Below are 14,428 nucleotides of genomic sequence, written 5' to 3'. Positions count from 1 at the left end.
TAATTGCAATAATGACAATAAACTGTGAGTATTCAAAGGATATTATAACAGCATGGCAAGTTTGTCTACATTATGTCTTTATGACCTCCAAAACTAGTTAAACTATGAATATATGTGTGTCGAAAATGAATTATTTTGAAGTATAAAAATACTATTTGGGAGTTCCACTTGTTTATATCTAGTTTAGGTTTATCTTAAATATCTACAAAGCAACTACAAACTTGATAATCACATCACTTGACAAGGTTCAAATATTCCATAAAAGTGGGCAGTAATGGCCTAATGGTTAAAGAATCAGGCTTGTAACCCAAGAGTTGCTGGTTTAAGTCTCAAGGCGAGTGGGTGAGTAAGTAAGTGACTGAATTTCATTCATACTTGTGGATGTAGCGCCCTTGCTTCTAAGCACGAAATAGAAAATAGTCAAATCATAAAGGAGTCATTTTGGACACAGCTTTTCTGTCAATTTACTGTCAGTTGATCAAATAAAAAGACACAAACACAAACACTTGAACATTGCATAAAGTCAGCTAGTCTGATCAAAGCTTACTGAGAAAGTGATTTTCAAATTTGTGTGCAATATGCAAGAGATGGTCAGCAAACGAACTGCAGGCAGTCAGTGGCAGTGTAGACTGATGCTGGGGATCAATTTGATTTTATCTTTCTACACCCCCTCACCTCTACATGAAATAATTTCACTACAACCATTTATAACAAGTTCAGTATTGACCAAGATAAGCTTCCTTTCAGTTAATAGAAGAGCAATTTAAATTCAATGTTTCTACTGACCTGGCACATGTAAAGGTCTCATTCAATTTGGCTCCATTGCTTGGCTTTTCTGTGAATACATGTTGCCATTGTAGAGAAAGATAATCAAATCTACAAGCCTGGCTTAGCAGAAGTCCATTTACGGGACTTTATTGAATCAGAGACCCTTGACTTTTTGTGGCTCTCAACATATACAATATAAAGGTTAGCACACTTACTCAACTGAACAAAGCCAAGTATAAAATTGTTCCTTATAAGTAGGTCGAAATGTTAGTAAGTGGGTTCGTTTGCATCCCTTAACCGTAAGCATAAGCAACATAATGTTTGCCGTACCAAACACCACTATTCACAAAAGTATTATAACACAAACAGTGAAATGTGCATCCAAAACTGCATAGGTAAACAAAAATATTTTTTTTTTTAATAAGATCATGACTTTGTATTGCACAAAAGCAATAGTCTATGAGCTCTTACTAGATGACTGAAATAAGGAATGATTGATGATGCAATTGTTTTGACTTGTGGCATGATTCTAGCACAGTGGTTTTAAAAGCCTTCTGAAATGTCTATGGAAATGTGCTTAAATCGAAATTCACTAATGGAATGCAGCAATATTGTCTCATAAGAAAAGAACAAAGGCAAAAGAAAGATATAAACATTTATAAATGCTTGATTTTAGGCTTGTCTCTGAAAGATTTCCTCCTCAAGGGGAAGATGTGATGGTAATAATACAAGTCTCTTCTTCCAAATGTCCTGAAAGGGCACAAAGGCATAGAGAGATGCACCAGATGGGGCTTCTGAGCAACCTGAGAGAACCACACACACACATACAGAGCACAGCCTATCTCTTCCCTGGGGTGCTGTGCTAGACCAGGAGGCTTGGATCGTGGCCGCAAAACATGCCAAGCCCCGTCACTCTTTCTGCTACAAAAACAGCAGCAGACTCTGTGAGCACACAGTCTACTCACAAACAAATCTGTCTGAGCCAATAAGAGAAATTTATTTTCAAATACTAGTCTAAAGGTCCTCTAGTCAATGTGCTTAACTCTCGAAGCTAAAGATTTGGGACTAAATGTGCACTTTCTAACTGGTTCGGTTTGCCATCACAACAAGGCAACATTTCAAAATAAGTGTCACATATGAGCAAAATTCCCGCATTGGTCAGAACGTTTGAGTACTGTTTATGTGTTTATGTCCTGGGATTTAATTTAAAGTACGGCCTTCTTTCTGTAAATCATCATTTCAATCAATCAGTCAAAATATGAATCAAGGCTGCATCTGGACAGCAGTATTGCCAAGCACCTGTTACCCAGAAGAATTTAAAAGGTATTTTAAGAGAGAGAGAAGTGTACTTCGCAAAGACTTTGGGCCATATTTTACAAACAGCTTGAGCCAGCATAAACATCATTTTGTCATTAAATAACGACTGTCAGGATTTACTAAAGACGCGCAGTGGATAATTGGCGCAGAAAATAGTTATTTTTGTAACTGACCTTATTGCATATGCATTTTTAGGAGATTCCCTTTTAGACACAACATTTTTAGGAGAAGAATTTTTAAATGATTCACGCAACACGATTTACTAATGTTTGCGTGTGTGGTATTTGCGCCATTATTTAACGCAGAAAAAAGCATGTGTTAAATTTAACATGTAAAAGTTTAGTACGTTTCCTGAAGTAAATAAAAATAATCTGCTCTTAGTATATTGCGTTGGTCATTGTGGAAATCAGGGCTTGCACCTGTGTTATTTTATTTGCGCTTTAGCAAATAACACGCAGATATTACCACTCCTATCGGCGCTTTTTTGGTATTGCGCTCTTGCGCTAATTTGCCCCGTTTAGTAAATCTGGCCCTTTATCGCCAACAATTCATCCAATATGTTATGTTATTAACCATACGTATGAGTTATTACATACCCATCACTAATCAATTTACATATATGATCATTAATGTAATAATGATATAACAAAGATATTAGATATACTGTAATAAGATAGAGCAGTGGTTTTCAAACTGGGGGCTGCAAGATGGTGCCAGGGGGGCCCCAGTTTTATGAAATTTTATGAAATACATAAATTTATCATGAATTCTGTGTAATTAAACCTAAAAAAAATAAGGCTACTAACCAAAAGCACTACTTTTTTGTATAATTTAAGTTTTGTTTTTTTTTTTTATTAAAATGTTGAGTTTTAGAACAGTTTTTTGTCACAAATTTTCTTTGGGGGGTCGCGAAGGAATGCACCGTACACAAGGGGGGCCACACGCTGAAAAAGTTTGGGAACCACTGAGATAGAGCACTCATATTACTATGAATAGGGAACAACACTTGACTTGAGATAGGACTTGGGAAGTGATAGTTCACCCCCAAAAATTTAAATACTGTCATATTTACACAGACATTAAGATACTGTCACAGCGAGTTAATTAAGACACAATTTTTATTTTTGGTGAACTATCCCTTTAAGACTTGCGTGAATGAAACAACTGCTTGGAGGCATTGTAAATATGGCTACCTAGTGGAACTTTGGATAGAATGAGATGTAATGCTATTTGTTGTTGTTTTTACACTAGGATAGACTGTTTCCTACAAAAAGCTATATAATGGGAAACCTTTCATGCCTTTATCTTTGAAAAAAATCAAAGGGGTTTTCATCATTTCAGATGTCATTATACTAATGGCATAAGAATTATGTTCCAAAATCATCTACAACATGTGACCTGGGACCACATAACCAGTGTTAAGTGTTACATTTATAGATAATTTGAATGTTGAATAAATAAGCTTTGATGTACGGTTTGTTCGTATATGACAATATTTGGCAGAGATACAACTATAAAAAAATCTGGAATTTGAGGATGCAAAAAAATCAAAATATTGAGAAAATCACCTTTAAAGATGTCCAAACGAATAATAAGCAACTTCATCCACTCACAAAACTCAAGTTTTTATATATTTATGGTAGGACATTTACAAAATGAACAAAATCTTTACATAACATGCTAATGATTTTTGGCATAAAGAAATAAAATTGACCAATTTGGCTTTTGCTACAAATATGCCTTTGGTACTTAAAGGTGCGTTGTGTAACTTCTAGAAGGATCTCTTGATAGAAATGCAATATAATATACATAACTATATTATCAGTGGTGTATAAAGAAATTACATAATGAATTGTATTGTTTTTATTACCTTAGAATGAGCCGTTTTTAATCTACATATACCGCCAGTCACCTTACGTGAAAGTCAACATCATGTTTCTACAGTAACCCTAAATGGACAAACTGTTCTACAGAGCGGGTTTCGTCCTTACGTTGTCTCAGACGACGACATGTTTGGCCTGTGGTAGCTTCTCATTTTGTTTCGAAATTGAGGTTCATTGTCACATATGATTGTTATCGATCATTTAAAGGGGTCAAATAATAAGAGATAAAGCTTTAAGTGATAAACATACTGTAACTTTTGGAACCTACAACTTTCTCTCCAGATCAGAAAATATTTTATAACAATGAAGCAAGCATAAAATGATGACGGTGTAAATGCGGCATCAGCATACATGCAGTGACGTCAGTGACGTCTCTCTTGGATGATCAGAAATATGGCTTGTCACATCAAGGTGAGGTAAGTCGAGCAGAAACCCGAACAGATGCTATTATTCCTTAACGCCACAGGAACTAACATTGGAAACATGTTGCTGATTGGTGTAATAAAATAAAATGTCAATGCTTAAACAAGTACTTTTTAGTGAATTTAGAGTTTATAAATTTGAAACTGATTCGGATACTTTTGATTACGTTTTGGATTTTATTTTTTTATTTTTTTTAATAAAAAATCTAATACTTTCCAAGTAATCAATTACAATTGCAATTATAAATTACGTTTCATGTCACGCTTTTGCCCAAAATGTCTATGTGTCAACCACCAAAATACACACAAGCCTCAAGGAAACACATACGTTTAAAATAATATATAACATTTATAATATTACTAATACTGCTACAAAATATCAGTTCAAAAATGCATTCATTCATTCATTGATGAGCCACCCACTCTGATCTGAGCTTTAACAAGACTTACAAAGCATGACCACACACAAACAATCAAAAGGGCAAAACAAATCAATGTCCTCTTTCTAGGTGGCCACCCATCCATCTGATTCCATAACACCTAACAAGCATCTGTGCCTGAAAACACTGCACCGTAATTAGACCTGTTATTCAATAGCGTGTGTGTGTGTGTGTGTGTGTGTGTGCGTGCGTGCGTGCGTGCGTGCGTGCGTGCGTGCGTGCATGCGTGCGTGCGTGCGTGCGTGTGTGTGTGTGTGCGTGTATTTATTTGTGCTGGTGTGCTATGAAGCAAAGCTGAATCTCTAATTAAAAGGAAAAATGTAACCTTTCTTTAAGGGAGCTTGTTACAGTCAGGAAAACTTCTCTTATTAGTAGATCCACCAGTGAAAAAGCTGTAAGAACTTGTTTTATTACGAAGCCACGCTGGAGCTACAGCATCCCAGGATTTTATGTAATATTACCGCTTATTGATTGTGATGGCTTGTACCTGAAACCACCTGCATGTCGTCTTATTGGTCAATACAATCTACATGCACCAATCACAGACATCAATTTATAGCACTAGTATTGATTCATATATTTAGTGTGTTTCATTCTTTGGATTTCCTTCATACTTTAGGCATATAAATCTGCAAAGAGGTTGTGAAACACTGTTGAGACGCAATAAAACTCAAGGTCAAAAGCTGTCTAGACTAATTCAAGTAGACTACGCAGTCTAATAAAAGTCAGCTTTTACTATATGATGTTACATTACAAGATTGCTCTATTGGCATAGAGCTCTTACGAGCACACTTTAACTGCAAACACTATTTTGTCCCAAGGACTGATGTTTAAGGAATTTTGTTTTTTTTGTTTTTTTTTTTGCAAAAAGTTAGTTTGGCTCACCAATGAGAAAACAAAGGTGTTAATAAAGACCACATGTTTGAGTTATTATAAGACATGCTATGTGTGAAGAAAATCACTCAAATTATGCAAATGTGTGACAATGCATGAAAACAATGCATCTCATTTCACAGCAAGCCTTTTGCTGATTTTATACTATGGTTTAACTAGGGCCACACAATATATAGTCTCAGCATCTATACATCGCAATGTGTCCATCTGCAAGAGTCAACATAGCAGAACATTAAAAGCATTACATTCAAAAGGAAAATTATTTCGCTTACACTAAACCATTTCAAATGCTATTGTGAAAAACATGGTGCTAACAAATAATACCGTTCCAAAACAGGTTTAAATAATAATTTAATATTCTTTGAAATGCAATGAATGACAATGCAAGCACTACTGCCATAACATAAACATTTGTACATGCAAACACAGAACAAAACATATTGATTTCTGAACACAAAATGCTCATTACCATGACCAGTAAACTATTCACAATGCACTGTCCCCCCCAAAAGTTTGAGCACTTAGTCTGTTCAACATTCATGCATGATTTGTCTGCTTTTTCTTAAAGGTGCAGTGTGTAATTTTTAGAAGGACCTCTTGACAGAAATGCAAAATAATATACAAAACTATATTATCAGGGGTGTATAAAGACCTTTCATAATGAACCGTTATGTGTTTATGAACTTTGAACGAGACCTTTTTATCTACATACACAGAGAGTCCCCTTACATGGAAGTCACCATTTTGTGCCGCCATTATTCTACAGAAGCCCTTAACGGACAATTTTATTTTACTAAGTTGTCTCCGACGATGACATGTTTGTGCTGTGGTGGCTACAGTAGCTTTTCTATGCGTTTTAAAAGCGTGGGGGGAGCAGTGGATTAAGCTGTTGGTTGTAATTCACAACCTCACCACTAGATGCCGCTAAAATTTACACACTGCACCTTTAAGGAAGACTGTAAGCGTTATCACACATACAAGCATTTACACCCACCAAATTGTCCTGTGACTGCACTCAACTTCAATAAAAAATGTTGTGCTTGTTGTATCGAGGGAAAATCATAGACTTTTCACAGTTTGGAGAAAAGTTCTAGATTCATGAGGGTTTGAACAACTACCCAGAAAGTATGAGTCACACTCCAGGCCTTCCAAAATAAACCACGACATATAACTATTAAAATGCAAGACAGAAGGCTCAGTCTGCCACAATCTGGAGAGGGAGAGAATAGTGTACATGCTTTGTGTCTGTCATAGCATTGCCTCTATAGTAAAGAACACTACTCTTACCATTGCCATGTACACCTCTCACTTCACAATAGAAAATTAGCAGAAATTACAAAAATAAAAGGGACATGTATGTTTGTCAGAGTCCCACAAAAGATTGAATGTGCATGCTTTGGGGTGACAAGAGGGCGCTTGTGGGTAATCAGAATGGGGAAGTAAGCTGTAGTCTATTCTGATTGGAACTGTCAAGCGCTATTTAAATCATCTCTGATTGGCAGAGGACAAAGCAATGCACAAGCAAATGTCATCGATTTTTCAGACTTGAGTAACACTCAAAGAAATGTGAAGAAAATTTTAATAAGCCTGTACACACCTTTACAATATAACATATGGAGGACGAAAAATTATTTATAAAAATAATAAATGCATAAATAAATAAATAAATACATACATGTAGAAATATAGAAATAAATAACTGAATAAATACAAAAAGGCATAAATATATAATATATTAATTAAATGAATAAATAAATACATTTAGAAATACATAAATTAATGAATAAAAAATAATAAATGCATAAATAAATAAATGTAGGAATATAGAAATAAATTACTGAATAAATACAAAAAGACATAAATATATAATATATTAATTAAATGCATAAATAAATACATTTAGAAATACATAAATGAATGAATAAATACATAAATAAAGACATAAATAAGTCATTGGTTAAATGTAAAAATAAATAAATGTAGACATTAATAAATAAAATGTAGAAATAAATAAAAATCTTTTGTCAAAAGCATCAACTTTAATTGTAGTATTTTTGTATTGCTGCATTTATTAATTTCTGTATTTCTGTGTCTGTATGTTAATAAGGTATTGGCATGAGAATCACAATCGCTATTAAAAACTATTTTTGCCTCAAAATCCTAATTTACTGCTTATTAATACTTAATAAGTCATGGTAGCATTTAAGTATAACAGGGTTTCCCGCAGCACTTTTTAGTTCGGGCGGCCCACCTAAGCTGGGATACCCTACCACCTTAACTAGGTCATCCAAAAAAAAAATTGCTGCACAAAAGGCCGTCAAGTGCATCTCGGAGAATAGCGTGGACGCACTTCACATGGCTGAAATGAGAGAAAGACATGGTCCGTCACTGTCTGGATGATAACTAGCCTGTTGATATAACATTTAATTCATTAATAATCTAGTATGTGTTCATTTTCTGTCATAGTTTCTTCAAAATTGAGTTTTATTTGAGTGTTTTAAATAAAAATATTTTCATCATGACACGTACCCCTTTGATTGCCACACCCCCGGCCCGCCCACCCACCTGCAAAACCCTACCACCTTAACTAACACATTTTCTGCGGGAAACCCTGTATAGGTATGGGGAAGGATTAAGGATGGGTATGCAAAATAAGGCATTGCATAATATGTGCTTTACTAATATACATTCAATATATTAGTAACATGCAACCTAATAGGCAACGGTGAGAATTGGTCCCCATGTGTAATTGAATTTGGTTGCATTGGAAAACAAAATTGTAAACCAAGTGGCATTTGTAAACAACTGACCTTTCCTAAAAAAAATCTGTTTTAATAATTTTTGCAATTGCTTTAACCAACTGGACCATTGTTACTGACTGTATAGGTTTTCCCAGGTGCCCTTTAGTGAAATCGACCTATCGTCAGCCTGTGAGTTTGCAGATAGATGATAGTATTTGGGGGGGCAGGGTTTACTTAATTATTTGTTCATTTTTTACATTTAAAGCCTTTAAATTAAAGGTGCTGTAGAATGCAAAACTGTTAATTAGGCACAGATGAATAATAAGAGCTCTGTACAATGGTAATGACATATTGTGAGCCTCAAACGTGATAGTTTCCTTCCCGATTATGTAAACCTTGTGCAATGCAATCCCTAAACAATTGATTATTACTCAAACTATGTATCTTCGTCTGATATAGGCTCAAACATAAGGTCTGTTTGCACACACACACACACACACACACACACACACACACACACACACACACACACACACACACACACACACACACGCGCACACACGCACACACACACATTCTGGTTTCCATTTTTTGTTGGGACATTCCATAGACGTAATGCATTTTACAAACTGTATATTCTATTCCCCTTACCTACCCCATTCCCCAACCCCAACCATCAAAGAAACATTTCTAATACTTCACATTTTCAAGAAACATCATTTTGTTTGATTTATAAGCTTGTTTCCTCATGGGGACATCAAAATGTCCCCACAAGGTCACAAAAATACTGGTATTCCTATCTTGATAATTACCAGGTACACACGCACGCACACACCTATTCAAAACAGCTGTTCTGAGAAACAGAACATCAAAGCCAATCAGAGCAGAGCTCAACATTATTATTCATGACCCTTCCAAATAAGGCAATAATAGACTTTCATTCAAAGGGCAAATCCTAGGGTTGTAAATGGACATATAAACCCGTCTCTGGATCATTTTTGCACTTAATAAAGCCACATACCTTCTATGTAGATATCACAAAACAATTTAACATACTATTTCAATGCCTTCTTTGACACATATAAGACAACCAACTGTATAGACCGTTTCAGCGGTAACAACATAAACAAGCCGCTGTCGCGGTCCGCACGTAACTTCCGGTAAACTCCGCTAATAATAAATAACAACAAATTCTTTAAACATAGTTTATTTATATAACAAGCAAACAAAACAACACATAGATTACCTAGGAAACCAAAACATTTGTTATTTTCGACGAGGCATTTGTTCAAGAGATCAGTTTAGCAACTAGTCAGACCATTAAAAAAACGAAACCGGAAGTAAGGTTCGGATCCAGACGTGTATCACGTGCGTCCGATGAAACCATCTATTAGTGGACAAAAAACAGAAGATGCTTTACTCTAAGGGCAGCTGGCAACACAGTCACGACCACAACCTTCTTTAACATGATGCTATTAATCCGAGCGCGTCATTGATGCCCAGGCGCTCTGAAATTTATTGCGTGCCAGGGAGCGGGAACCACTCACTCACTGATTTTAAACCTGTGCACGCATAACAACCTCTATAGTGCAAGTGTCAGGAATTTTGGAACACAAGACACGAACCCAAATGCGGACGTTGACAAAGGAATTTATTAAACAGACGAGGTAAAACAGAAAACAAAACCCACGAGGGAGCAAAACAAGACAAGGGAAACACGATACTGAATAAACACTAAACTTTACAAAAAAAAAACACTAAACAGACTACGACTAAGATATCACAACTTACTACAGGCAAACCAACAGGATAAGTGACAAGACGAACGTGCACAGAACAGCAAACACAAGGACAATAAATAGGGACAAAGTAAATAACATACACCTGGAAAATAATCACAAGTAAGGGATCGGGGAAAAAGTGACGAGACCCGGGAAATGCGTGGTCAGAATAAATCAATATTAAAACCACACATGTCCCACATAGAACATATGTACTGTAAGAACCCTGCCATGCTAAACTAGATCTAAATACCAACAAGGATCTGGCAGGATTCTGACAGCAAGGAAATGTCAAAGCTTTGCACAATACAAGCTTTCTTAAGCAAGGAGAAGCCCACAAGCTCATTCACGTGAAAAAAGGTGCGGGTTATTAATGATGATATTAATAATAGCTTAACAAGTTTCGGTTAATGCACAACTAAAGTCACGATTTAGAGAAGATGCTCTGGAAACTTCATGCTGTTTAAAATATTTTTCTTATAATAACAATGCTGTGTGGGAGGATCAGCACATAAACAAATGCAGAAAGAAGAGAGCCCGAGTGAGCGTTTTTGCACACAGCCAGTGACTTTAATAAACTTCCTGCCTATGCTATTTATACAAACTCATTTGACGCCTACGCTCAATTAAAGCAATGTTATGCTTGTATTCACCACAGCTTAAAAGTAAAAAGTATACTCATTTATTAAGAATACCTAAGATGAATGGACACATGGTTTTTAAACCCCCAGGGGGGCCGCAAGATGGTACCAGGGGGGCCCCCAGTTTTATGACATTTTATGAAATACATTAATATATCATGAATTCTGTGAAATTAAACCTAAAAAATAAGGCTACTTTTTTGTATAATTTAATGTTTTTTTTATTAAAATGTTGAGTTTTAGAACAGTTTTTTGTCACAAATTTTCTTTGGGGGGCCGTGAAGGAATGCACCGTACACAAGGGGGGGCACACACTGAAAAAGCCTCTTCTATAAGCAACAATTTCAGCCAGATCAAGTGCAATATGATTTTAGACATGCTTTTTTAATGTTAAATAATGCTGCAAATACCAGTAATATCACATGCAAACATTAGTAAATCACGGTTGTGTGAATCATTTAAATAATCTTCTCCTATAAATTTTGCGTCTGAAAAGAAAACTCCTAGAAATGCATATGCAATAAGGTCAGTTGCAAAAATAACTAGACCACACATTTTCAGCGCTAAAATCCACTGCGTGTCTTCAGGAAATCCCGACAGTTGTTATTTAAAGACAAAATTATGGTTTCTGCCAGTACATTTAGAAAAATGACATGATTTTGCAGGACAACCAGAACAAGTAGGATAACCATGTTGGTTTAGGAAAATCAAATCATGTTGGCACAATAAAAAATATCACCTTCAAATGGTTTTATAAGCATTTCGGTCAAGTGACTGAATTTTTTTGAATGGCAATGTATTGCATGGCAGGAGTACAACAAAAGAGAGCCACCTGGCAAAGTCCCATTAATGGACACATAAAAAATGCTGCTTTGGTGGGCGTTTCCATTGCCATTTCTCCAGAATGTGAACTGACTCTGCTGCCCTGCCATTGAACCATTTAACACTGCTGGATTATTTATGTGTCTCTAAGGACACCCTAATGGCCTGAGGAGATGCTTCTGCTAATGTTTAGCCCTGATCTCCATGTTCCCTCTGATTTAGTGATCTTCATCAGGTAGACTGATAGTCTTTTAATGGAGGGGGAGAGGGCGGCACAGACAGTGATGTCATGTAGACCAGTATAAATAGGTCCATGGTGGGTTGATGGGTCACATCAGCTCTGTACTATATGAGCATTGAGACATTTTCAGTGTGCTGCAGACTGAAACTGAAAAGATAACGTTTCGTTATTGTTATATTTTGTACCCTCTTGTATCCTGACCACGCAAATTCTCGCAACCATTCTGTACGGCCCTCGGAGAGAGACTGGATGCGCCATAAATGGAGGGAGGTGATTCCCGGGCAAGGATTAGACTAGTCCTAGACTATGTAAGAGGTGTCCAAACTTGCACTGACATATCACTGCCCTTTGTTTTGCCTCAAAATGCAAACAAGTAATGTTTGTTAAAACTAGTTATATTTCTTAATTAAACTAAGGACTACTACTAGCTTAAGCTAATCTCTGTCTGGGAAACCACCCCAATATATACTATTTAAACCAATATTTTATAGTGTGGTAGCTGCTTGCTTGACCACCTTAAGTTGGTATGACTACAGTCACATTAGCTACAAACGTGAGCGACACCGAGCGACGCGCTTGATGGGCGTTCCTTGGCTTGTATCTAAAAGTTGTATCAAAAGTCACGTTAGAGGTATTGTTAAGTTCCAAGAATGATGTTTTTGGATTCAAAAGTTTTTTTTTCTCGGTAAAAGTAACAAAATATATGAGATAAAATGCCAAACTTATCAGATATATATAAAAAATATGCATTTTCCGCCATCTTGAATTATTTTCTTCGACTTGGCCACAGATCACGCTGATCCTTCAACCCGATTGGTAGTCGCTTTGTCGCATCGCTCAGCATTTGCATAAAATAGCCTTCTTGTCTATTTTGGCCCCACCTTGCTCGCGCAGCGGTAAGCTCGTCGCTTGTCGCTGGCAAACGGTCACTCCCATTGAAAACAAATGGTAGCCTGTCGCTCTGTCTCTTGTAGCTAATATGACTGGGGGGTGACTAGGTACTTGTTTGTTGTTAGTCCAAGATGGTCAACTAGTTTAGTGACCAATTTGCATGCATGGTGTAATACTCATTATAATATATCTTGAAACAGTAATCATGTAGACAGTTCTATACACAACAAGGTAGCTCACTTAGTTTTCAAACAAACCAAGTGCAGAATATCATTACCTTGCCTTAAAATTTCCCGATTGCTTGTTTAGGTTCAATGTCTTTTCATTTTTTTAAAGTTGCCATTAGCTTTACAAAACAACAGAAAAGCCGTATTTAAAAGAAACAAGTTGGTGTTATCCATCTTTAGCGGTGTGCAAACATCTCCACTCGTGCTGACTCGCACTGCGAGTGTCTCTGCAGCAGCAGCAGCTTTTGATTGCTTTTACTTCATTTGCAAGTTGCAAGTCATCATTCTTCACTGGGATCCGTTATAACCTCATAACTTTCACATTAAAGCCCTAAAAACCATGATAAATGCACGCGTGTCCCCAATTTCAGCCCGCTTTTGGGAGAACAACGGCCTTTCTGCATGGTTTTCATGTCTGCTTCCTACAAAACAGAATTAAAAACTCATAACTTGTTGCCAGAAGCAGGATAAATGTGTATTTGAAGCTGTTTAACCAGGTGAGGTCTGAACAGTAAGGCACAAATAGAGTTCAAAATGCTGAGGTGATAAACTACACACCGTTTTAGGTGCTATTATGGTCAAAACTCATGACTCACTAACAACTGGCTTAGTAGCCTAAACAATCTATGCGGCATCCCAATTTGCATACTCAATGCACAATAACAAAGTGCTTTCAGAGCTAATATTAACTTCAAACAGTCCATCTGAGATGCATTTCACACAATAATGGCCAGTATTGACTAACACCGCCAGTTTTAAAATGACTGTCTGGCTTTACACATCCATCATTTGTTCATAATCATTTCATTTCAGAAGTCTTATTACTTCTGAACAGACAGCAATTTTGTTTACAAAGAAAATAATTGAGAACTCAACGTCTTTATCAACATTTTCCACTGCTTTGATATTATTCTGGAGCAGACTTGAATTACTGAGTGTGATAGAAAGGGTTCTGTTCAATGTAGATAATGAAACTGAGGGGAAAACTCATTTATTTTGGCAGTGTTGAAACTAAGCATCTCTTTTAACCTCATATTGAGCGTTGTGTAGTTTGGGGCAGCGTTCTGAAGGTAATGACCGGTGATTTACGGCTCTGATTTTGCCCTGCTAACATGAATTTGCCTGATGAGTCAAAGACTGGTAGGAACAGAGAAGCATAGCAGCTTTCCAAGTCTGTTTACATTTTTACATTTATTTTGCAGGCGTGTGAGTGACCTACACTTGTAAATGCATTACATAGTTTAATTAGCATTGCATGTTCCCTGTGTTTTAACCGATCCTTTAGCACTGCTAATGCAATGCAACTGCCTCTAAACAGTGCTATTGTTGTTTACTAACCTGATCATTTTAAAAGTTCACA

General features: G+C 36.4%; 1 protein-coding gene across 6 annotated transcripts in view; it reads right to left on the bottom strand.

Moving 5' to 3' along the window:
* ppfia2 (PTPRF interacting protein alpha 2) overlaps nt 1-14,428 on the bottom strand; it is a 180,838-nt gene that overhangs the window by 124,806 nt on the left and 41,604 nt on the right. The window lies entirely within an intron of this gene.

This window comes from Paramisgurnus dabryanus, chromosome 1 (genome assembly GCF_030506205.2).
Source record: "Paramisgurnus dabryanus chromosome 1, PD_genome_1.1, whole genome shotgun sequence".
Taxonomy (NCBI): domain Eukaryota; kingdom Metazoa; phylum Chordata; class Actinopteri; order Cypriniformes; family Cobitidae; genus Paramisgurnus; species Paramisgurnus dabryanus.
This window is presented reverse-complemented; position numbering and strand designations above follow the sequence as displayed.